This window comes from Triticum dicoccoides, chromosome 7B (genome assembly GCF_002162155.2).
Source record: "Triticum dicoccoides isolate Atlit2015 ecotype Zavitan chromosome 7B, WEW_v2.0, whole genome shotgun sequence".
Lineage (NCBI taxonomy): Eukaryota > Viridiplantae > Streptophyta > Magnoliopsida > Poales > Poaceae > Triticum > Triticum dicoccoides.
The window spans coordinates 485,910,997-485,934,402 of record NC_041393.1 but is presented as its reverse complement, the minus strand read 5'-3'; positions in this window follow the sequence as shown (position 1 = coordinate 485,934,402).

Genomic DNA, 23,406 nt, shown 5'->3' with positions numbered 1-23,406 from the left:
GCCAAGTGGCGGAGAGGGGCTAGTCCGGCACGGAAAACAAGGAAGATGCGGCGGCTGGAGGTGGGAGGCGGCTAGGAGTAGGTGGAGGGCTAGGGATGCCCAAAATGGCAAGGGGAGGGGGTTTATATAGCAGTTTTTGGCTAGGGTTAGGGTAGGATTAGACCGTGAATTTCGGGGGAGGGGGCTATTTATAGATTTCTGGGAGCTAGGAGAGTCCAAATGAGGAGTGGTTTTCGCCCACACAATCGTGATCGAACGACCGAGAGCATGGAGGGGAGTTATATGGGTTTTGGGCCAGTTTGGATGGGTGTTGGGCTGCAAAGAGAGAGGGGGCTTTATGGTTACCCGGTTAACCGTTGGAGTATCAAACGACCTCCAAATGGCACGAAACTTGACAGGCGGTCTACCGGTGGTATACCAAGGCCACTTGGCAAGCCTCGGGCCATTCCGAGAAAGTTTAACACCCACTCACAACAGGAGACGAAAAGGGGAACGCCGGAGGGCATAGGAGTGCCGGATTGCAAAACAGACAACGGGGAAAAAGCTCGGATGCATGAGACGAACACGTATGAAAAATGAGATGGACATGATGACATGATAAAATGCAACACGCAAGCAAATGACATGGCAACGACGGCAAATAACTGACAGACACCTGGCGCATCGAATGCGGGGCGTTACAACACTCCTCCACTAACAAGAGATCTCGTCCCGAGATCTTAGGACCAAGACGGAAGAAAAAAGGGATGAGGTGAAGCAAGAACTCAAGAGAAGAAGCAAAGAATCGAGAGCACTCAAGAAGAAGAGAGGAACGACGAGAATGACGAGAATCGAAAGCTCACGGAATCAGATATACTATGAAACCACTCCGGTTAGAACGATATAAGAAACGAATAAGACTGAAAGGATTTAGGCAGCACTCCGACTGAAACATGGAGGAATTGAACACAAGCTTGAGAGGATGGAATGATACTTGATGAAGACATGACACAAAACCTCCGGAAAGAATTAAAAGTGTTGAATGAAAAGAACAGAGAAGAAAATGACAACTTGTGCCACGAATGAAATAGAAAGCAACCTTAGAAGAAGAGATTGAATGGAGTTGTTGAGAAAGTTCAACAACGAAAAGAATAAGCTTGTCGTGGACTTATGGATAACGTCTCAGAAATTATGAGGTGATAACCAGCCGCAAACGGAAATGATTGGATAACTGAGAAGAACGAAGAAATGCAAAACTCCACTTCAAAGGAATATGGAGAATTAATTGCACTTCGAGACGCGAGAAGAACAGATATTTGAACTCCACCGACAAGAATCTTGATGAACTATTGAAGAATGAATTAAATCATGAAGAACCACCATGAAGAACTCCGGTAACAAAAGGATGATGAGATAGAATGAAGGATGAAAGAATAAGATGAGCCTTGCGATGATTTAGATGGAGGTACCGACAAAATAGTCGAGGAAAATTTGAGCTCCGGAAAAGAAAAGATGAAAACACTTGGAACTAGAATTTATTCATCAAGAACAAACTTCGAAGAAAAGGATTAATCACTTTAAGGAATAAGAATAAGATTTATTGTATGCTTATCCTTCATCAAATTAAATTGATGACAAGCAATGGATTTGCATACTAGTTATTCTTCTTGAAAAGAATTGAGAAGTGACATATCACACGCTTGAGAAGGTCTTCATGAACCACCGGTAGGATTGGAAAGAATGAATGAATTAAAAATGATGATCAAGGAAAAAGAATCTTGAACGAACAACCGTAAGAATTTGGCAATGGTCGACGAAAGAGAATGAATCACCGGGAAGACTTAGAAGAACAAATAAGCTAGAGGGGATTTAGATGCAAGAGAACTGTAAGAACTCGATCTGATTAAAGAACACTTGAACGATGCACTGGGGTAATTGGATAATGATAACTGGAATGATGGCCTCCGATGAAAAGAAACGGAAAAACAACTCCTGGCATACTCCGGATTGTTGAGAAAAGGAATATCTGACAATTGAAATAATTTGAGATGATGATATGAAAACTCTTCTTCGATCTTCAAATGACGACGGGAAACACCACCAAAATTACTGAGATACTCCGGTAGAATGAAAAACACCGAAAGGTTGAGCCAACACTGAAAGAATTTGAAAGCGATCTTGGAGAAGGCATGTGACTGATGAAATCCATTCTTACGTCACACTTGAAAAGAATTTGAGAATAACTCCGGGGGAATTGGAAGAGTCAGGTAAGATCCTGGGAAAAACCTGTGGGTTAGGGCCCACTAAAGAGAAAAGCACCGTTGGAAAGGATGTTGAATAGATAGATGATGCACCGGAACAATTGAAATATTTGAATGAGGTGACAACCTCGAATTAATTCAAACACAAACGAATCTCCTGAGATGACTTGAATACTCCGGAAGGATAAACTGGCGAGAGGAGAACGAGCAAGTAAAACACTTGAGCCGAGGAAAAGAATATGATCAACCGAAAACTTGAATTAAATCCACCGGAAAAGAAAAGAGATGAAGAATGTCCACCGAGACGAGAATTCACCGGTTGAAAAGATTGAGGGAAGACTGAAGAGGCTCCGCACAAATGAAATAGATGGTCGAGAGAGAGACAGACTCCAAGAAGAAAAAGGTGGGAGGGCGGGAAAACAAAAGCAACTTGGAAGGGGAAACCGACGAATATCTTGAAGAGAAAACACCAGTTGAAATCATTGAGGAAAGAAAGCAAAACTTCGCACGAGTAGGATGGATACTCAATTACGGACTCTGGCTTCGAGAAGAAAAAGGGGGGCGGGTGGGAAAGAAAACAACTGAGGATTGAACTTGGCAACGATGAAGAGGGTCGAGTCAACTTGATGAGAAGTGCACCGGATGAAAGAGCTGAGGAACAACGATCGGAAAACCAATTGCGTGAACCTAAAGAAAAATTTGAAGGGGAAGAGGAGTAATTCAAAACACCTATGTCAAGATTCCTTACCAGAGCGACAAAGGGGATGAGGAGTAAAAAGAATTCCTACTCTCCGATATAACTAGACTCCGAAAACAGTTTTTCTTCTAGACTCAACAACGGCCAAACTACATGATCAATCAAGGGGGCTCCTAGGGTCGGTCGAGGCTCTGATACCAACTTGTCACGCCCAATATGCGACCCTATCCAAAAGGAACTCGAAGGTCCCACCAAGGATAGACCCGCATATTGAAACGCTTTTGCAAGGTTGATATCATTACATCAACATTACATAATAGATGGGGATACATACATAGGACATACAATGCCACATGAATACAACATCACAATACATAAGAGCATCATCCGACTACGGATGGAACACAAATAGAAACTCAAACGACATCCACCCTGCTAGCCCAGGCTGCCGACCTGGAACCTATCCCCTGATCAAAGAAGCCGAAGAAGAACTCAAGCAAGCAAGCATCGCTCTCGCGTCATGATCATCGCATAACTTGTACCTACTACTGTTGTTGTAGTAATCTGTGAGCCACGAGGACTCAGCAATCCCATTACCATGGGTATCAAGACTAGCAAAGCTTAATGGGAAAGGAAAGGGTAAAGTGGTGAGGTTGCAGCAGCGACTAAGCATATATGGTGGCTAACACACGCAAATAAGAGCGAGAAGAGACCAAGCGGAACGGTCGTCAACTAGTAATGATCAAGAAGTGATCATGAACTCCTACTTACGTCAAACATAACCCAGAAACCGTGTTCACTTCCCGGACTCCGCCGAAAAGAGACCAGCACGGCTACACACGCGGTTGATGCATTTTAATTCGGATCTGGTGTCAAGTTATCTACAACTGGACATTAACAAATTCCCATCTGCCTATAACCGCAGGCACGGCTTTGGAAAGATTATACCCTACAGGGGTGTCCCAACTTAGCCCATGACAAGCTCTCGCGATCAACGAAGGATATACCTTCTCCCAGGAAGACCCGATCAGACTCGGAATCCCGATTTACAAGACATTTCGACAATGGTAAAACAAGACCAGCAAAGCCTCCCGCTGTGCCGACAAATCTCGATAGGAGCTGCACATATCTCGTTCTCAGGGCACACCGGATGAGCCAGACGTCGGGTTGGCATAGACCCTGATTGCCCAGGGGGCGCCGGACATCGCTCGGTTTGGACCAACACTTAGACAAGCATTGGCCCAGGGAGGCTAAAATAAAGATGACCCTTGAGAGGGCAACTCCCAAGGGAAAAGTAGGTGGTGGTGAGGCAAATGGTAAAACCAATGTTGGGCCTTGCTGGAGGAGTTTTATTCAAAGCGAACTGTCAAGGGGGTCCCATAAATCACCCAACCGCGTAAGGAACGCAAAATCCTGGAACATAACACCGGTATGACAGAAAACTAGGGCGGCAAGAGTGGAACAAGACACCAGGCATAAGGCCGAGCCTTCCACCCTTTACCAAATATATAGATGCATTAATTAAATAAGAGATATTGTGATATCCCAACATAATCCTGTCCACCATGGAGCAATCTTCAACTTCACCTGCAACTAGCAACGCTATAAGAGGGCTTAGCAAAAGCGGTAACATAGCCAAGCAACGGTTTGCTAGGAATGGTGTCAAAGGTTAGAGGTTCATGGTAATTTGGGAGGCTTGATGAGCAAAAGATAGGTAATGCAGCATAGCGATAGAACGAAGCAACTAGCATAGCAATGATAGTAGTGAGATCCAGGGTAGCGGTCATCTTGCCTGAAATCCCGCAAGGAAGAAGAACGAGTCCATGAAGAAGATGAAGCCACGAGGACGAACCAAGCGTAGACGAACGACTCCTCACGGTCGCAACGAAACGGGAACTATCGAGAAGAAGCACACAACATAGTAAACACACCACACATGAACATGACATGATGCACAAACAAGCATGATGCAAGACAAGACTACATGAAGCTACTCATGGCAAGAGATGATGCAAACAAGAGCAACACATCAAGGCAAGTTTAAATGAGGCCAGGAACAACATATAACAATTCCGGTAAGTCCTCATATGCAAATTTCGAAGTTGGTCCAGATCTGAATAAACCTTATGTTCAAGTTGTTAAACAGCAAGTTAAGATGCACCAAGATGATCTACATGAGATTCTAGTTAAGTTACATATAAAGTTCATTTAGCTCGGAGCTACGGCCTAGAAGATATGAGCAAAACAAGTTAAACATGACATTGATGTGAAATGCATACAAACATCAAGAAAACACACCAAAACAAGGATGCAACATGATAATATTAAGCTACATGCAAAATCAAGCAAGTTTTATATAGAGCACACTCAAAACGGAGCAACGGTGCTACCCACACACACTATACAAGTTATAGCAACAATCTGTCCAAAACAGCAACTAGGCATCTTGCAAGCATCAAAACAACATGCTACAGGACCTCAACAAGAAGACAAAAGGCATGGGCATGATGTACAGGTAAAGCATAACAAAACATGAACATTGAGCTATCTCCAGAAATCACTAGAACATGCTCAAACACACATGGCAAGATTGCAAGTAACAACAATTCAGACTTTGCAGAAAATAACATCAGGTTGCAATATTTAGAGCTATCAAACAACATGTTACAGGAACTTATCATGGCAAACAAAGGCATGGCATGATACTACTAAATGCATAGAACAAAAGTACCTTACTGACCATGAGCCAAAAAGGATCAGAAGATATGATGGCACCCATGTAAACATGGCAAGTTATAATACAGATTCATACATGGCGGGAACAACAATAAGTAGGCATGTAGATGAGCCTGTACCACTCATGACAGAGCAATAAATGTCATGGCAAGGCAACCAATAGTAAGAAGGCATGTTTGTGAAGCTAAGCATGGCAAGAGAGAGTCCATAGGATGCATGTATCACTAACAACAATCATGGCAACAACTGAACCTAATGTTAACAGGCTGACAGCAACATTATTTAGCAACTTTGGAGCAAGATAACAACAAGTTACAACAGGCTATAATTGCAACCAGGGGCATGGATGGATGGAGCATAACATGTATAACAAAACACCCTTAGTGAACATCTCCAAATTATGCATAGAATGACTAGTAGCAGCAGGTTTACATAGCACCACCAAATAACAGATTCAGCCTAGCAAAACAGTAACAGCAAGTACACTACTTCACAAGCTTGATTCACTCACCACAAGTCATTGCATGACAAGATAAGCATAGCATCAGCAAGAAGACATGTTTATGAAACAAACCAAGGCAAGAACAAGTTCATAGCATGCAAGGATCAACTACAACAACCTTGGCAAAATTGAATAACATGTAAACAATCTACCAGGAAACATTTTGTAGCAAAAGTAAAGCACGCAAATGACATGCTAGACTACTCCATAATTGCAAACAGGGGCATGAATGGATAGAGAACAACCATATGTTCAAAACACCCTTACTGAAGTATCTCAAAATATGCATGGATCTCTCTGTAGCATCATGTTTACATGGCATCAAAATAACAGCTGAACAGGGAATAAAATCAGCAATATCACGATGCCTAGTTTGCATGCTTGTGCTAGTCACCACATTGATCACAAAAATACATGGCATACACCACTATAAAGATGGCATGACATAGATCAAAACACATGTAGACATCAACCTCATAGGATGCACATATCAATGATGGCAAAAATGACAAAACAGCAAGTTTTGTTAACAGACAGCAGACAACATTATGAAGCACTCTTGCAACGATGATTCAGGCATCAAGATGAGCTCAAATGAACATAATGCAATGGAATGAAATGAATTATGCGTTGAGATGAACAATTTGACATATTACACGCACAAAACAGAGCTACGGATGCAGAGATATGATGCGATGAACATGGCATGATAATGTCACAGATTCGGGGACTTAGGGAAAAAATTGACGCGCGAGCGCAACATAGTAAAATATCGCACGAGCGGGGTTTAACTGCCGGGTGCTCACCTAGGGCCCATGGTCCGGCTCGTGGAAGGGTCTGGTAAACCGAGGCGGTTCGGGCGCGGGTTCGCGAGGCCCGGACCGGTTTGGCTGAACCGGCCGGTTCTTGTCGTCTCAAGGCGGTTCGGAGGCTGCGCAATGGGACCCGCGTGTCAGAGACACGGGCGCCGGCGTAGGTCAACGGCGAGGCAAGCGGTGGCGGTGGCTCAATCCGGCGAGGCGAGGCGGTCCGGGACGGCGGATCCGGGGCCAGGGGGTCCCGTTCCCGGGGTTGGCGTCGCCGGAGGGTCGGCGAGGTGCGGGCGACGAGGTTGCGCGCGACGGCCGAGAGGCGAAGGAAGTCAACGGCAGGTTTAGGGCAGCACGGGGAGGCGCCCGGCGGCGGAGCGGCGTCGTCGGCGAGGTGCGGTGAGGGGAGACTGCGGCGGGGCGCGCTCCTGCGAGGCCCGGTCATCGGAGGTGGCCTGCAGCGAGGCGGCGGAGCTCTGGATCGGGAGCTCCTCTCCCAATCTGGAGCTTGGGGAGCAGGGCGGCATGGTGCGGGCGCCTCGAGTCCAGATCGGCCTAGGACGGGCCGTGGATGGGCCGGCCGGGCCCTGGGCGGTGCTGGGAGGCCAGGGGGGCGCGGGGGCGATGTGGCGACGCCCGGTTGGTCGGGGCGCCGGCGCTGGCGGCGGCTGGCGAACGGCGGCGCGCCAAGTGGCGGAGAGGGGCTAGTCCGGCACGAAAAATAAGGAAGATGCGGCGGCTGGAGGTGGGAGGCGGCTAGGAGTAGGTGGAGGGCTAGGGATGCCCAAAATGGCAAGGGGAGGGGGTTTATATAGCAGTTTTTGGCTAGGGTTAGGGTAGGATTAGACCGCGAATTTCGGGGGAGGGGGCTATTTATAGATTTCTGGGAGCTAGGAGAGTCCAAATGAGGAGCGGTTTTCGCCCACACGATCGTGATCGAACGACCGAGAGCATGGAGGGGAGTTAGATGGGTTTTGGGCCAGTTTGGATGGGTGTTGGGCTGCAAAGAGAGAGGGGGCTTTATGGTTACCCGGTTAACCGTTGGAGTATCAAACGACCTCCAAATGGCATGAAACTTGACAGGCGGTCTACCGGTGGTATACCAAGGCCACTTGGCAAGCCTCGGGCCATTCCGAGAAAGTTTAACACCCACTCACAACAGGAGACGAAAAGGGGAACGCCGGAGGGCATAGGAGTGCCGGATTGCAAAATGGACAACGGGGAAAAAGCTCGGATGCATGAGACGAACAAGTATGCAAAATGAGATGCACATGATGACATGATAAGATGCAACACGCAAGCAAATGACATGGCAACGACGGAAAATAACTGACAGACACCTGGCGCATCGAATCAGGGGCGTTACAACGAGGGGGTTGGGGGCTTCCAGGAGCCACGTGCTATCGCTTTCATCTTGGGCAGTGCCCAGGCCCCAGCCTCTCAGCGTATCTTCAAGCAGTTTGCTTGTGAGGTGAATGTAGTCCTTCCCAAGCTCGGGGCATGCACCCTCTCTGATGGTCCACATGTGCCATCACTTTCAGCTCAGCGGATCAACTCAAGTGTGCGGCTACAGCTGGCATCCTCCCAATGCTCTGTTCCCCAGTCATCACCAACGTGCAAGTTACCATGACTCTTATCGATGGCGGCGCATGACTCAACGTTCTATCCGTCAAAACATTCAACAACCTTCAAGTGCCATATGATCAACTTCAGCCTACCAAGCCTTTCTCAGGAGTCACTGATGGCTCCACTACCCCGATAGGGCAGGTCCGCCTCCCTATCACTTTAGGGCAGTGCAACAACTACCGTACCGAGCTCATTGACTTCAACGTTGCCCACATTCGCCTACCATACAATGCCATCCTCGGGTATCCGGCCCTGGCCAAGTTCATGGCAGTGACCCACCATGGTTACAATGTCCTCAAGATGCCAAGAAGCAGCGGAATCATCACAGTCCCCTGCGAAGAGAAGGATGCGGTGTGCTCTCTCGACCGCGCCTTTCAAGCTGCATCGATCGAGGACCCAGAAAGCAAGGACGAGAACCCTCCTAAGGCAGTTCCCAAGAAGAAGAACACATCGCCTAGCTCAAGGCCTCAGAAGGTTGTTATCTATGGAGGTGCCGCGTCAGGATCTGCGCCCGTGCAAGGGGCGCCTCCCTCCGTCGCATAGGAAGGCGTGCCCGGCGCCCTCCTCGGGCAGGACTCGGGGGCTCTCTTCTAGAGGGCCTCAGACTTTGCCAAGATCACGAGGGAGGCACTCGGGCACCACTTGGAGGTGTGTTTCGCAGCACGTTTCCCTCAGGAAGGCATGGGGCAAGGAAGGCCCAACCCTCAGGAGTTCATCACCAAGACCGCTCAGGAGCTTCAGGAATCAAGAGTCATACGCGGCGATCACCGCCTGCCTGGCGTAGCTCCCCATCCAGGCGAGGATGGCGGGCTACGTGTTTGCATCGACTTCCCAGGGCTCAACCGAGCCGTGTCTCAGGAGCGCCTCTGGTCTTCACGTGTGGGACGTTGCGAGGGTCCGCCGCACAGCTATGTTCGCATGCCTTTCGTCCTGCCGAACGCAGCCGCTACTCATCAGCGCCACTTGCGGAGCATTCTGGCGGCTCAGGAGGCCAGGCATCATGCGGTCCTGGCGGAGATGGAGATGGTCCTCGAGGAACCGTTTGGACCCCCATAGCCTCTCGAGGCTCAGGGCTCCAATGACTGGTGAGGGTCGGTCTCTTCACTGCGCACCTTCAGCTACTTCAGCACCTCCTCTGCAACGGTACCAGGTGACATCTTTCGAGTTCATTTCAGATGGGAGCGCCCTTAGGGCTGCATCATTCCCAGCTTGTGTGGGTCTGTCCCTGCGGCATGTATCCCTTTTGCGCATGTCTTTAGTTTACCTTGCTGGGGGCGCCCCTCGGGCTGCTGCATCCCCAAGCCGCTCGGGCCTGACCCAGTGGCATGTACCCCTCCAGCTTTTATCTAAGTTGATTTGCCTTTCATGCTTAACCTGCCTATGATTATCATGTGCCGCCTACCACGGGCCTTCTCTCCCTGATGCAAATCGCTTGCACGTTAAAAGGGGGGCTCCTGAGCATCACGACTCAGGAGCCCTTACTGGCTCTCCAGTCCTCACCCCTGGCCTTGTCCACGACATCACGACCTGGCATACCAGCGGCGGCTGAGCTTGCTCGAGGACCGGGACCTGAGGACATAGAGAATTTGTATCTAACCATCTCGCAGGAACACACAGCCTCCCAAGGCTCAAGACCAGGCGCAACCCGCCTTGAGGTAGGGCCTCGTGAGTCCCGCGCTGGGTCACGAGTGCCCAGATACACCTCGTCCAGCCCTGCCGTGCAAGCCACGTGTCAGGGTAGGGCTGTACACGCCCCTGGGGCTCCTCCCGGAGGGGCCCCCCATCCCACGTACCAGTGGAAGCACCATGCTCCGTGCTGGCTGACGACACTGTCGAGGAGCGGCTATGCCCATACACATGCGGAAGCCCTATGCTCCGCGCTGGTGATAAACAACTGAGGGCGGCCCATGGCCGTACCAACCTTAGGGAGCCCAGAGCTTAGTGTTTGGCCTGATAACAACACCTCCCCTCGGGAGCGTCACGCGAGGGGGCTGGACACGGGGGTGACCCGCGCGCACGCCACCAAGCCAGGTCCCCTGGACCTGGTCGTCGCGCGCCCCTCCCCGAGCGAAGCCAAGGTATGAAGGCCGTTTGAACGTCAAGGGGGACTCCTGAGCATCGTGACTCAGGAGCCTAACTGGTCACATAGCCCCTCACTCCTTAGTTCCGCAAGGGGGGCGCGGGGCCGAGCTCTGGCGGCATAGAACGACAGATCTACTCCTACACTCCCTCCCTATTTGTTGTTTGCGCGTCAAGGGGGACTCCTGAGCATCGTGACTCAGGAGCCTAACTTGTCACGTAGCCCCTCACTCCTTGGTTCCATCCTGGTGATCCGGTCGGGGCTAACGGCGGTTGAGGTATGCGCGGGACCGGGCCCTGCCGACGTAGAACACAAAGCAAATAGGAAGGAAACTGCAAAATCTCGAAGCAAATCCAGAAGCAAATATTACAAACCATAATTGTCTTCACGATACCAAACACAAGTTTAAATGCCTCCGCGAGGCATGGTGCATATTGCAGGAGTTAAAATAGGAAAGAAGCCACAAGAATATCACCCTTGGGCAACACCATCATTCGCCAGGAGCCCCGCCTCCATGGTGGTGTTGCCTCCGTCAGCTCCACCTCCCGAGGCCGCGGAATCAGCAGTACCTGCCCTGGGTGCAGTGGCAAAGGCGCGGAACTTTGCCAGTAGGGCTTCCGCTTGGCCCTTCACGGCTTCAGCAGCAGCGGAGGAGCGCTCGGCGTCAACGGGCTCCAGCAGCTTGTCGAGGTTGGCGCCAGGGTCGTGAAGGTAGACGTGGCTGAGGACACGCGTCAGCGCCGCAGAAGAAAGGACGCGAGCTTCAACCTCGGCCATGGGACCGACGCCGTCCACGACTTCCTCAAGTGCTTCGACCAAGAAGGGAAGCAGCTGGGCAGGGCCGTCCTTGGTCCCAGCCAGCGGCTTCTCTAGGCCACCATTGTAGAGCATCTTCAGCACCTTGCGAGATCTCTCCTCAAGATCCGCTAAGGCCACACGGTCCTCGGCCAGGACCTTCGCTTTGGCGTCCAACTCAGCCCTCTCCATCTTCAGCTTCTGCTCCAGCGTCTTCAGCCGGCCGCGTTCAGCGGACAGATCAGTGTCGCGGTCCCCGATGGCGTCCTCCCAAGCCTTCATCTCCTCCTCCTTCGCCTGGCAGTCGCGAGCTTCCTTGGCAAGCTCATCGCGTAGACCCTGCAGCTCGGTCTCCATCGCCTTGCAACGCTCCTGGGCGACCGTGGCGTCCTTCAGCGTCGCATCACGGGCGACTGCGGTCTGAGTTGCGGCTTGCTTCTCCTCCTTAGAAGCTACCTCAGCCTGGCTCAGCACCGCTCAGACAAAGGCATCAGAGTGAACCCAGCCAGAGACCAGCTCCAGGCGCCCGGCTACCAGGTCGGAGTTGGCGCCCTGGAGGTCTCCTCGTAGCTGGCCTAGCTCGACAAGGGCGCCGTCCAAGATGACGGAGGAGGCAGAGGAGTCTGGAACCAACGGCGCAGGAGGAGGATGAGGCATCGTGACCACGGCTTGGGAAACTGGGGGCTCCTGAGCCCTGGGCACCTCAGCGGTAACATCAGGCACAGGCACCTCCAGAGTCAGCGGGGCCATGGGGGCTGGCACCCCATCAGAGCGCTCCTCCTAGCCTCGCGAGGATGATCGGGTAGGGGAAGTGCGGATTTCACCGCCTCCCCTTCCCACAGGTGAAGGCGCGGCCACAACAGATGAGCCTACCCCAGGCGGAGCCACCGTGTCCCCCTTCAGCTTCTTCACCGCTAGCGGCGGCCTAACCAAGTGATGGAAGACGTCAATCCCTAGCAGCAAAACAAGAACAAGATGGAGTTCGGGCACTTATTGGTCAATCGCGACATAGGCCGCCGGCCTCTTGCCAAGCTTAAAGCCTGTAAGCCTCTTGGTCCGGGGCACAGCATCGAGAGGTCCAGAAGCAGAAGAGGGCGCACCAGAAGGGCTAGAGGCGGCTTCGGGTGGTGCTTAGGAAGGAGTAGCCCCTCGGGAGATCAGCCCCAACTTGTCTTTCTTTGGGATCACGGGCGGGTCCTCTTCCTCTCGCCTGGAATCGGCCTCGTCATCATCCGGCAGGGTGCAGAGGATGTTGGCCCTGCGCCGGGGGGAAGTCCCCCCCGTTCCCTCAGCGGTTGCCTCCGAGTCGTGCTCCTCTTCTTCTTCGTCTTCCTCTCCTCCCTCGCGGGAATCATCAGAGGACACCTCCACCGGTGTCGTCGCCCCTGGCCCTCAGGAGGCACCACCGGCACCAGACCGCACCCATCAAATGTGGGCATGTCATCCACCACCTGTTGCCAGTTGTTGCAAAGTAACAGGGGGCAGGAGCACCCTCCAGACCTTCCAAGTCATCTCCAACCAAGAGGCGGAGAGCTGCGACCAGGTCCTCGTCGGCCAGGGCCACCGAGTTCAGGAGAAGATCATTGTCCGCACCCCCAAGCGTCCACAACGGGCGCGAGTGCGCCTGAAGTGGAGCCACCCGCTGCGTCAGGAACTCCCTCAGGAGCGTGGCCCCCGTCAGCTTTGTCGCCTTCATGTTGCCTGGCCACAGGTCGGCGTTCATCTCCTCTAGCACCGACTTCGCCCGTCTGTCATCAAGCTTCGCACAAGACCACGCCTCGTCGAGCTGGGGCTGCTCCGTTGGCAACACCAACTGAGAGTTGATGCATCTGACATCCATCATGACCCACTTGCTTCGGAAGCCGTCGACCCTCTTCCCGGTCTTCGAGATCGCGTTGACCTTGGAGTACGCGATAAAGCCAGCACACGCCGAGGTATGACTGCTGGTGATTCGGAGGGAGAAGAAGTGATGCAGTAAAGCCACGGACGGCATCACCCCAACGTGCTCCTCGCATTAGTAGGTGAAAATCGACAAAAGGAGAACAGAGTTGTGGTCGAGAGGAAGGGCATGCAACCTGTAATGGCGGAGGACGGCGTAGAAGAAGTCGAAGAAGGGGGGAACTAGGCTGGCGATGACGGTGCTCATGAAGAAAGGGTAGAAGGTGCTCCCCTTAGCCTCCAGCGTGGCGGAGCCGGCCCGGAGTCCGATCTCCCCCATCTCGCTGCCCTGCACCGCCTTCATCAGGCGCGTAGCGATGAGATTCTTCTCTGTCATGTTGGGAGGATCCAAGGCCGGCGAGTACCAAGCCGGCAGGGCCTTGGCCACGACCTTGCGGGGCGCCATTGCTCACTGAAAGGGGAAGGATGGAACAGATCTGGAGATTTCGGAAGCAAGAGAGCAAGGAAGGGGATCTAGAGCAAGGCGAATGAGAGCAATGAAGGTAAGCCTTACCCAGGCCAGCCTTTTGTCAGTCAGGCAGTTGCCGAGGCAGCATGGGGAAGTGGACACGCCCATGTCCAATCAACCGCCACGCGGCGGCAAAGGCCGCAGGCTGTTGGGGCCCGCGGCGCTCCACACTTGCCCTTTGGCTTCGCTGCTAAGCCAAGTCCGAGCACGCCTTGGGCCTGGGGGCTACTGCCAGCGTCCTGGGAACGGGGGTCCCCAGACTTGCCTGCCTGTGGCCTACAGCATGGCACACCAGCGGCCCAGTACGGCCCGTCTTCATCAACCCAAGTTCAAGACCCTCGCGAGGGGCCAAGCCTCGTGGGGCGGACGACACAAGGCCTCCTCAGGGGCGGCCTCACCAGGCAGGCTCGCAAGGAGGCGGAGAGATCAAGGAAAGGGGTACCTCGCGAGGTGCTCATGACGCAAGCCATGACGATCAAGACCCGACGGGCGCCAGGCGGGCGTGAGCATGCGTAGTGTCCTTGTTTCCTCTTTGGTGCAATGGGGGCAAGCGCGGGCGTGGAGTACCGAGGCATCAAGAAAAGGTTTCCATATCAGTGCAACGAGACCAAGACCAGCAGGACGGCAGGACGGAGGTCACCATGGAGCCCAAGACGGCGTCATCACCAGTGCCTTTGGCAGTCGGAGACCACCTTTAGTCAGGATAGCCTGTACTAGTTATCCCCTTTCAAAATGGCCGTTGTTGGCTCCCTTCTCGCTCAATATTGGGAAGAGGACCAAGGCCTCTATGAATAGAGATAGCCACCACGGTAGGGAGGGATCGAATCCCGGACAAGTAGAACTCCACCACCACCACAAGAACACCTCTCCTCACGAGGCTGTTCTTCCTCTATACTGTTCATCATCAGCCCCAGGGGCAATCCACCACACCACAAACAGGAGTAGGGTATTACACCACAACGGTGGCCCGAACCTGTATAAACCCCGTGTCTCTTGTGTTGTTCATCGTGCTAGCTTAGAATCGCGGAGAGGTTTCGGGGCGTGAATCGTTAGGGAGAAGATCTTCGTGCGCACCCTAGAGTTCGAACCTTAAGGATTTTGCCGGAACCCGGTATCCTACAGACATGGGAGGTGGCCTTCTTCCTTCATCTTCATAGCCCATTAGTCCGACCCATATTGAATAGACTGGATGCCCGAGGACCCCTTAGTCTAGGACTCCCTCACCCCACACGAACCGAGGTTCATGACACTTAGTATATATATGTTGCCCCCTCCCATCTTTGACGTGTAATATATACTCCTACGAACGTACCGTAACACAACCCGAAAATAGTCCTCCTTGTTCATCAAATTACCTTTCTCATTGTGTCATATATTAGATGGACGAAGACCTCGCGGGCCCATGGAGGGAAGAATCGCAGGCAAATGAGTGAAAACCATCGTCTGCACGTGGCCTAATGTGTTGGTGATGTTTTTAATACCTAATATGCACAACTTGTTAGCGGCACCAACCTCGGAAACCGAACAGTCCACACACGGAGCGAGATCGATTCATGACGTCTGTGTAGTATATATGTGCTGTTGGAAATATGCCCTAGAGGCAATAATAAAATGGTTATTATTATATTTCTTTGTTCATGATAATTGTCTGTTATTCATGCTATAATTGTATTATCCGGAAATCGTAATACACGTGTGAATACATAGACCACAACATGTCCCTAGTGAGCCTCTAGTTGACTAGCTCGTTGATCAACAGATGGTCATGGTTTCCTGACTATGGACATTGGATGTCATTGATAACGGGATCACATCATTAGGAGAATGATGTGATGGACAAGACCCAATCCTAAGCATAGCTCAAAGATCGTGTAGTTCGTTTAGCTAGAGCCTTTCCAAATGTCAAGTATCATTTCCTTAGACCATGAGATTGTGCAACTCCGAATACCGTAGGAGTGCTTTGGGTGTGCCAAACGTCACAACGTAATTGGGTGACTATAAAGGTACACTACGGGTATCTCCGAAAGTGTCTGTTGGGTTGGCACGAATCGAGACTGGGATTTGTCACTCTGTATGACGGAGAGGTATCTCTGGGCCCACTCGGTAATGCATCATCATAATGAGCTCAATGTGACCAAGTGTCTAGTCACGGGATCATGCATTACGGTACGAGTAAAGTGACTTGCCGGTAACGAGATTAAACGAGGTATTGGGATACCGACGATCGAGTCTCGGGCATGTAACGTACTGATTGGCAATGGGAATTGTATACGGGGTTGTTTGAATCCTTGACATCGTGGTCCATCCGATGAGATCATCGAGGAGCATGTGGGAGCCAACATGGGTATCCAGATCCCGCTGTTGGTTATTGACCGGAGAGGTGTCTCGATCATGTCTGCATGTCTCCCGAACCCGTAGGGTCTACACACTTAAGGTTCGGTGATGCTAGGGTTGTAGAGATATGAGTATGCAGTAAACCGAAAGTTTTTTGGAGTCCCGGATGAGATCCCGAACGTCACGAGGAGTTCCGGAATGGTCCGGAGGTAAAGAATTATATATAGGAAGTCGAGTTTCGGCCATCGGGAAAGTTTTGGGGGTCACCGGTATTGTACCGGGACCACCAGAAGGGTCCCGGGGGTCCACCGGGTGGGGCCACCTATCCCGGAGGGCCCCATGGTCTGAAGTGGGAGGGGAACCAGCCCCTGGTGGGCTGGTGCGCCCCCCTTGGCCCCCCCTACGCCTAGGGTTGGAAACCCTAGGGGTGGGGGGCGCCTCCACTTGCCTTGGGGGGAAAGGCACCCCCTTGGCCGCCGCCCCCCAGGAGATCCCATCTCCTAGGGCCGGCACCCCCCTGGGGACCCTATATAAAGAGGGGAGGAGGGAGGCCAGCCGACCCATGCACTTGGCGCCTCCCTTCCCCCTTGCTACACCTCTCCCTCTCGCAGATGCTTGGCGTAGCCCTGCCGGGATCCCTGCTGCATCCACCACCACACCGTCGTGCTGCTGGATCTCCATCAACCTCTCCTTCCCCCTTGCTGGATCAAGAAGGAGGAGACGTCTTCCCCAACCGTACGTGTGTTGAACGCGGAGGTGCCGTCCGTTCGGCGCTAGGATCTCCGGTGATTTGGATCACGACGAGTACGACTCCCTTAACCATGTTCTCTTGAACGCTTCCGCTCGATCTACAAGGGTATGTAGATACACTCCTCTCTCTCGTTGCTAGATGAACTCATAGATTGATCTTGGTGAAACCGTAGGAAATTTTTTATTTTCTGCAACGTTCCCCAACAGTGGCATCATGAGCTGTGTCTATGCGTAGTTCTCTTTGCACGAGTAGAACACAGTTTTGTTGTGGGCGTAGACGTTGTCAACTTTCTTGCCACTACTAGTCTCATTTTGCGTCAGCGGTATTGTGGGATGAAGTGGCCTGGACCTACCTTACATGTACGCTTACGTGAGACAGGTTCCACCGACTGACATGCACTAGTTGCATAAGGTGGCTAGCGGGTGTCTGTCTCTCCCACTTTAGTTGGAGCGGATTTGATGAAAAGGGTCCTTATGAAGGGTAAATAGAAGTTGACAAATCACGTTGTGGCTTTTACGTAGGTAAGAAAACGTTCTTGCTAGAAGCCTATTGCAGCCACGTAAAACATGCAACAACAATTAGAGGACGTCTAACTTGTTTTTGCAGCATACGATTTGTGATGTGATATGGCCAAAAGTTGTGATGAATGATGAATGATATATATGTGATGTATGAGATCATGTTCTTGTAATAGGAATCACGAATTGCATGTCGATGAGTATGACAACCGGCAGGAGCCGTAGGAGTTGTCTTAATTATTGTATGACCTGCGTGTCAATGATTCAACAACATGTAATTGCTTTACTTTCTTGCTAAACCGTTAGCCATAGTAGTAGAAGTAATAGTTGGCGAGCAACTTCATGGAGACACGATGATGGAGATCATGGTGTCATGCCGGTGACGAAGATGATCATGGAGCCCCGAAGATGGAGATCAAAGGAGCTATATGATATTGGCCATATCATGTCACTGTTTAATTGCATGTGATGTTTATTATGTTTATGCATCTTGTTTACTTAGAACGACGGTAGTAAATAAGATGATCCCTCATAATAATTTCAAGAAAGTGTTCCCCCTAACTGTGCACCATTGCGAAAGTTCGTCGTTTCGAAGCATTACATGATGATCGGGTGTGATAGATTCTAACGTTCACATACAACGGGTGTAAGACAGATTTACACATGCAAAACACTTAGGTTAACTTGACGAGCCTAGCATGTACAGACATGGCCTCGGAACACAAGAGACCGAAAGGTCGAACATGAGTCGTATGGAAGATACGATCAACATGGAGATGTTCACCGATGATGACTAGTCCGTCTCACGTGATGATCGGACATGGCCTAGTCGACTCGGATCATGTATCACTTAGATGACTAGAGGGATGTCTAATCTGAGTGGGAGTTCATTAAATAATTTTGTTAGATGAACTTAATTATCATGAACTTAGTCTAAAAACCTTTGCAAATATGTCTTGTAGATCAAATGGCCAACGCTCATGTCCACCTGAACTTCAACGCGTTCCTAGAGAAAACCAAGCTGAAAGATGATGGCAGCAACTATACGGACTGGGTCCGGAACCTGAGGATCATCCTCATAGCTGCAAAGAAAGATTATGTCTTAGAAGCACCGCTAGGTGAAGCTCCCATCCCGGAGAACCAAGACGTCATGAACGCTTGGCAGTCTCATGCTGATGATTACTCCCTCGTTCAGTGTGGCATGCTTTACAGCTTAGAACCGGGGCTCCAAAAGCGTTTTGAGCAACACGGAGCATATGAGATGTTCGAAGAGCTGAAAATGGTTTTCCAAGCTCATCCCGGGTCGAGAGATATGAAGTCTCCGACAAGTTCTTCAGCTGTAAGATGGAGGAAAATAGTTCTGTCAGTGAGCACATACTCAAAATGTCTGGGTTGCACAACCGCTTGACTCAGCTGGGAGTTAATCTCCCGGATGACGCGGTTATTGATAGAATCCTTCAGTCGCTTCCACCGAGCTACAAGAGCTTTGTGATGAACTTCAATATGCAGGGGATGGAAAAGACCATTCCTGAAGTATATTCAATGCTGAAATCAGCAGAGGTGGAGATCAAAAAGGAACATCAAGTGTTGATGGTGAATAAAACCACTAAGTTCAAGAAAGGCAAGGGTAAGAAGAACTTCAAGAAGGACGGCAAGGAAGTTGCCGCGCCCGGTAAGCCAGCTGCCGAGAAGAAGTCAAAGAATGGACCCAAGCCTGAGACTGAGTGCTTTTATTGCAAAGGGAAGGGTCACTGGAAGCAGAACTGCCCCAAATACTTAGCGGACAAGAAGGCCGGCAACACTAAAGGTATATGTGATATACATGTAATTGATGTGTACCTTACCAGTGCTCGTAGTAGCTCCTGGGTATTTGATACCGGTGCCGTTGCTCATCTTTGTAACTCAAAGCAGGAGTTGCGGAATAAGCGGAGACTGTCGAAGGACGAGGTGACGATGCGCGTCGGGAATGGTTCCAGAGTCGATGTGATCGCCGTCGGCACGCTACCTCTACATTTACCTACGGGATTAGTTTTAAACCTCAATAATTGTTATTTAGTGCCATCTTTGAGCATGAACATTGTGTCTGGATCTCGTTTAATACGAGATGGCTACTCATTTAAATCTGAGAATAATGGTTGTTCTATTTATATGAGAGATATGTTTTATGGTCATGCCCCGATGGTCAATGGTTTATTCTTAATGAATCTCGAACGTGATGTTACACATATTCATAGTGTGAATACCAAAAGATGTAAAGTTGATAACGATAGTCCCACATACTTGTGGCACTGCCGCCTTGGTCACATTGGTGTCAAGCGCATGAAGAAGCTCCATGCTGATGGACTTTTAGAGTCTCTCGATTATGAATCATTTGACACATGCGAACCATGACTCATGGGCAAAATGACCAAGACTTCGTTCTCCGGAACAATGGAGCGAGCAACCAACTTGTTGGAAATCATGCATACTGATGTGTGCGGTCCAATGAGCATTGAGGCTCGCGGAGGATATCGTCATGTTCTCACTCTCACTGACGACTTGAGTAGATATGGGTATGTCTACTTGATGAAACACAAGTATGAGACCATTGAAAAGTTCAAGGAATTTCAGAATGAGGTAGAGAATCAACATGACCGAAAAATAAAGTTCTTGCGATCAGATCGTGGAGGAGAATATTTAACTCATGAATTTGGTAGACATTTAAGGAAATGTGAAATCGTTTCACAACTCACACCGCCTGGAACACCTCAGCGTAACGGTGTGTCCGAACGTCGTAATCGCACTTTATTGGACATGGTGCGATCTATGATGTCTCTTACCGATTTACCGCTATCTTTTTGGGGATACGCTAGATTCACTTTAAATAGGGCAGCTTCTAAATCCGTTGAGACGACACCGTATGAATTATGGTTTGGGAAGAAACCTAAGCTGTCGTTTCTAAAAGTTTGGGGATGCGATGCTTATATCAAGAAACTTCAACCTGAAAGCTCGAACCCAAGTCGGAAAAATGCGTCTTCATAGGATACCCTAAGGAAACCATTGGGTATACCTTCTACCTCAGATCCGAAGGCAAGATCTTTGTTGCCAAGAACAGGTCCTTTTTGGAGAAAGAGTTTCTCTCGAGAGAAGTAAGTGGGAGGAAAATGGAACTTGATGAAGTACTACCTCTTGAACCGGTGAGTAGTGCAACTCAGGAAGATGTTCCTATGGTGCCTACACCGACTGGAGAGGAAATTAATGATGACGATCAAGGTACTTCGGATCAAGTTTCTACTGAACTTCGTAGGTTCACAAGGACACGTTCCACACCAGAGTGGTATGGCAACCCTGTCATGGAAATCATGTTGTTAGACAACGGTGAACCTTCGAACTATGAAGAAGCGATGCCGGGCCCAGATTCCAACAAATGGCTTGAAGCCATGCAATCCGAGATAGAATCCATGTATGAAAACAAAGTATGGACTTTGACAGACTTGCCCGATGATCGGCGAGCAATAGAAAACAAATGGATCTTTAAGAAGAAGACGGACACGGATGGTAATGTTACCATCTATAAAGCTCGACTTGTCGCTAAGGGTTATCTGCAAGTTCAAGGAGTTGACTACGATGAGACTTTCTCTCCCGTAGTGAAGCTGAAGTCCATCCGAATCATGTTAGCAATTGCCGCATACTATGATTATGAGATATGGCAGATGGACGTCAAAACGGCATTCCTTAACGGTTATCTTAAGGAAGAACTGTATATGATGCAGTCAGAAGGTTTTGTCGATCCTAAGAATGCTAACAAGGTATGCAAGCTCCAGCGATCCATTTATGGGCTGGTGCAAGCATCTCGGAGTTGGAACATTCGCTTTGATGAGATGATCAAAGCGTTTGGGTTTATGCAGACTTATGGAGAAGCCTGCGTTTACAAGAAAGTGAGTGGGAGCTCTGTAGCATTTCTCATATTATATGTAGATGACATACTCTTGATGGGAAATGATATAGAACTTTTGGATAGCATTAAGGCCTACTTGAATAAGTGTTTTTCAATGAAGGACCTTGGAGAAGCTGCTTACATATTAGGCATCAAGATCTATAGGGATAGATCGAGACGCCTCATAGGTCTTTCACAAAGCACATACCTTGATAAGATATTGAAGAAGTTCAATAAGGATCAGTCCAAGAAAGGGTTCATGCCTGTTTTGCAAGGTGTGAGATTGAGTTCAGCTCAATGCCCGACCACGGCAGAAGATAAAGAAGATATGAGTGTCATCCCCTATGCCTCAGCCATAGGATCTATTATGTATGCCATGCTGTGTACTAGACCTGATGTAAACCTTGCCGTAAGTTTGGTAGGAAGGTACCAAAGTAATCCCGGCAAGGAACATTGGACAGCGGTCAAGAATATCCTCAAGTACCTGAAAAGGACAAAGGACATGTTTCTCGTCTATGGAGGTGACGAAGAGCTCGTCGTAAAGGGTTACGTCGACGCTAGCTTCGACACAGATCTGGATGACTCAAAGTCACAAACCGGATACGTGTATATTCTGAATGGTGGGGCAGTAAGCTGGTGCAGTTGCAAGCAAAGCATCATGGCGGGATCTACATGTGAAGCGGAGTACATGGCAGCCTCGGAGGCAGCGCATGAAGCAATCTGGGTGAAGGAGTTCATCACCGACCTAGGAGTCATACCCAATGCGTCGGGGCCGATCAAACTCTTCTGTGAAAACACTAGAGCTATTGCACTTGCCAAGGAGCCCAGGTTTCACAAGAAGACCAGGCACATCAAGCGTCGCTTCAACTCCATATGTGAAAATGTTCAAGATGGAGACATAGATATTTGTAAAGTGCATACGGACCTGAATGTAGCAGATCCGTTGACTAAACCTCTCCCTAGGAAAAACATGATCAACACCAGAATTCCATGGGTGTTTGATTGATCACAATGTAACTAGATTATTGAACTCTAGTGCAAGTGGGAGACTGTTGGAAATATGCCCTAGGGGCAATAATAAAATGGTTATTATTATATTTCTTTGTTCATGATAATTGTCTGTTATTCATGATATAATTGTATTATCCGGAAATCGTAATACACGTGTGAATCCATAGACCACAACATGTCCCTAGTGAGCCGCTAGTTGACTAGTTGATTGATCAACAGATAGGCATGGTTTCCTGACTATGGACATTGGATGTCATTGATAACGGGATCACATCATTAGGAGAATGATGTGATGGACAAGACCCAATCCTAAGCATAGCTCAAAGATCGTGTAGTTCGTTTAGCTAGAGCTTTTCCAAATGTCAAGCATCATTTCCTTAGACCATGAGATTGTGCAACTCCCGGATACCGTAGGAGTGCTTTGGGTGTGCCAAACATCACAACGTAACTGGGTGACTATAAAGGTACACTACAGGTATCTCCGAAAGTGTCTGTTGGGTTGGCACAAATCGAGACTGGGATTTGTCACTCCGTATGACGGAGAGGTATCTCTGGGCCCACTCGGTAATGCATCATCATAATGAGCTCAATGTGACCAAGTGTCTTGGTCATGGGATTATGCATTACGGTACGAGTAAAGTGACTTGCCGGTAACGAGATTAAACGAGGTATTAGGATACCGATGATCGAGTCTCGGGCATGTAACGTACCGATTGACAAAGGGAATTGTATACGAGGTTGTTTGAATCCTCGACATCGTGGTTCATCCGATGAGATCATCGAGGAGCATGTGGGAGCCAACATGGGTATCCAGATCCCACTGTTGGTTATTGACCGGAGAGGTGTCTCGGTCATGTCTGCATGTCTCCCGAACCCGTAGGGTCTACACACTTAAGGTTCGGTGACGCTAGGGTTGTAGAGATATGTGTATGCAGTAAACCTAAAGTTGTTCAGAGTCCCAGATGTTATCCCGGACGTCACGAG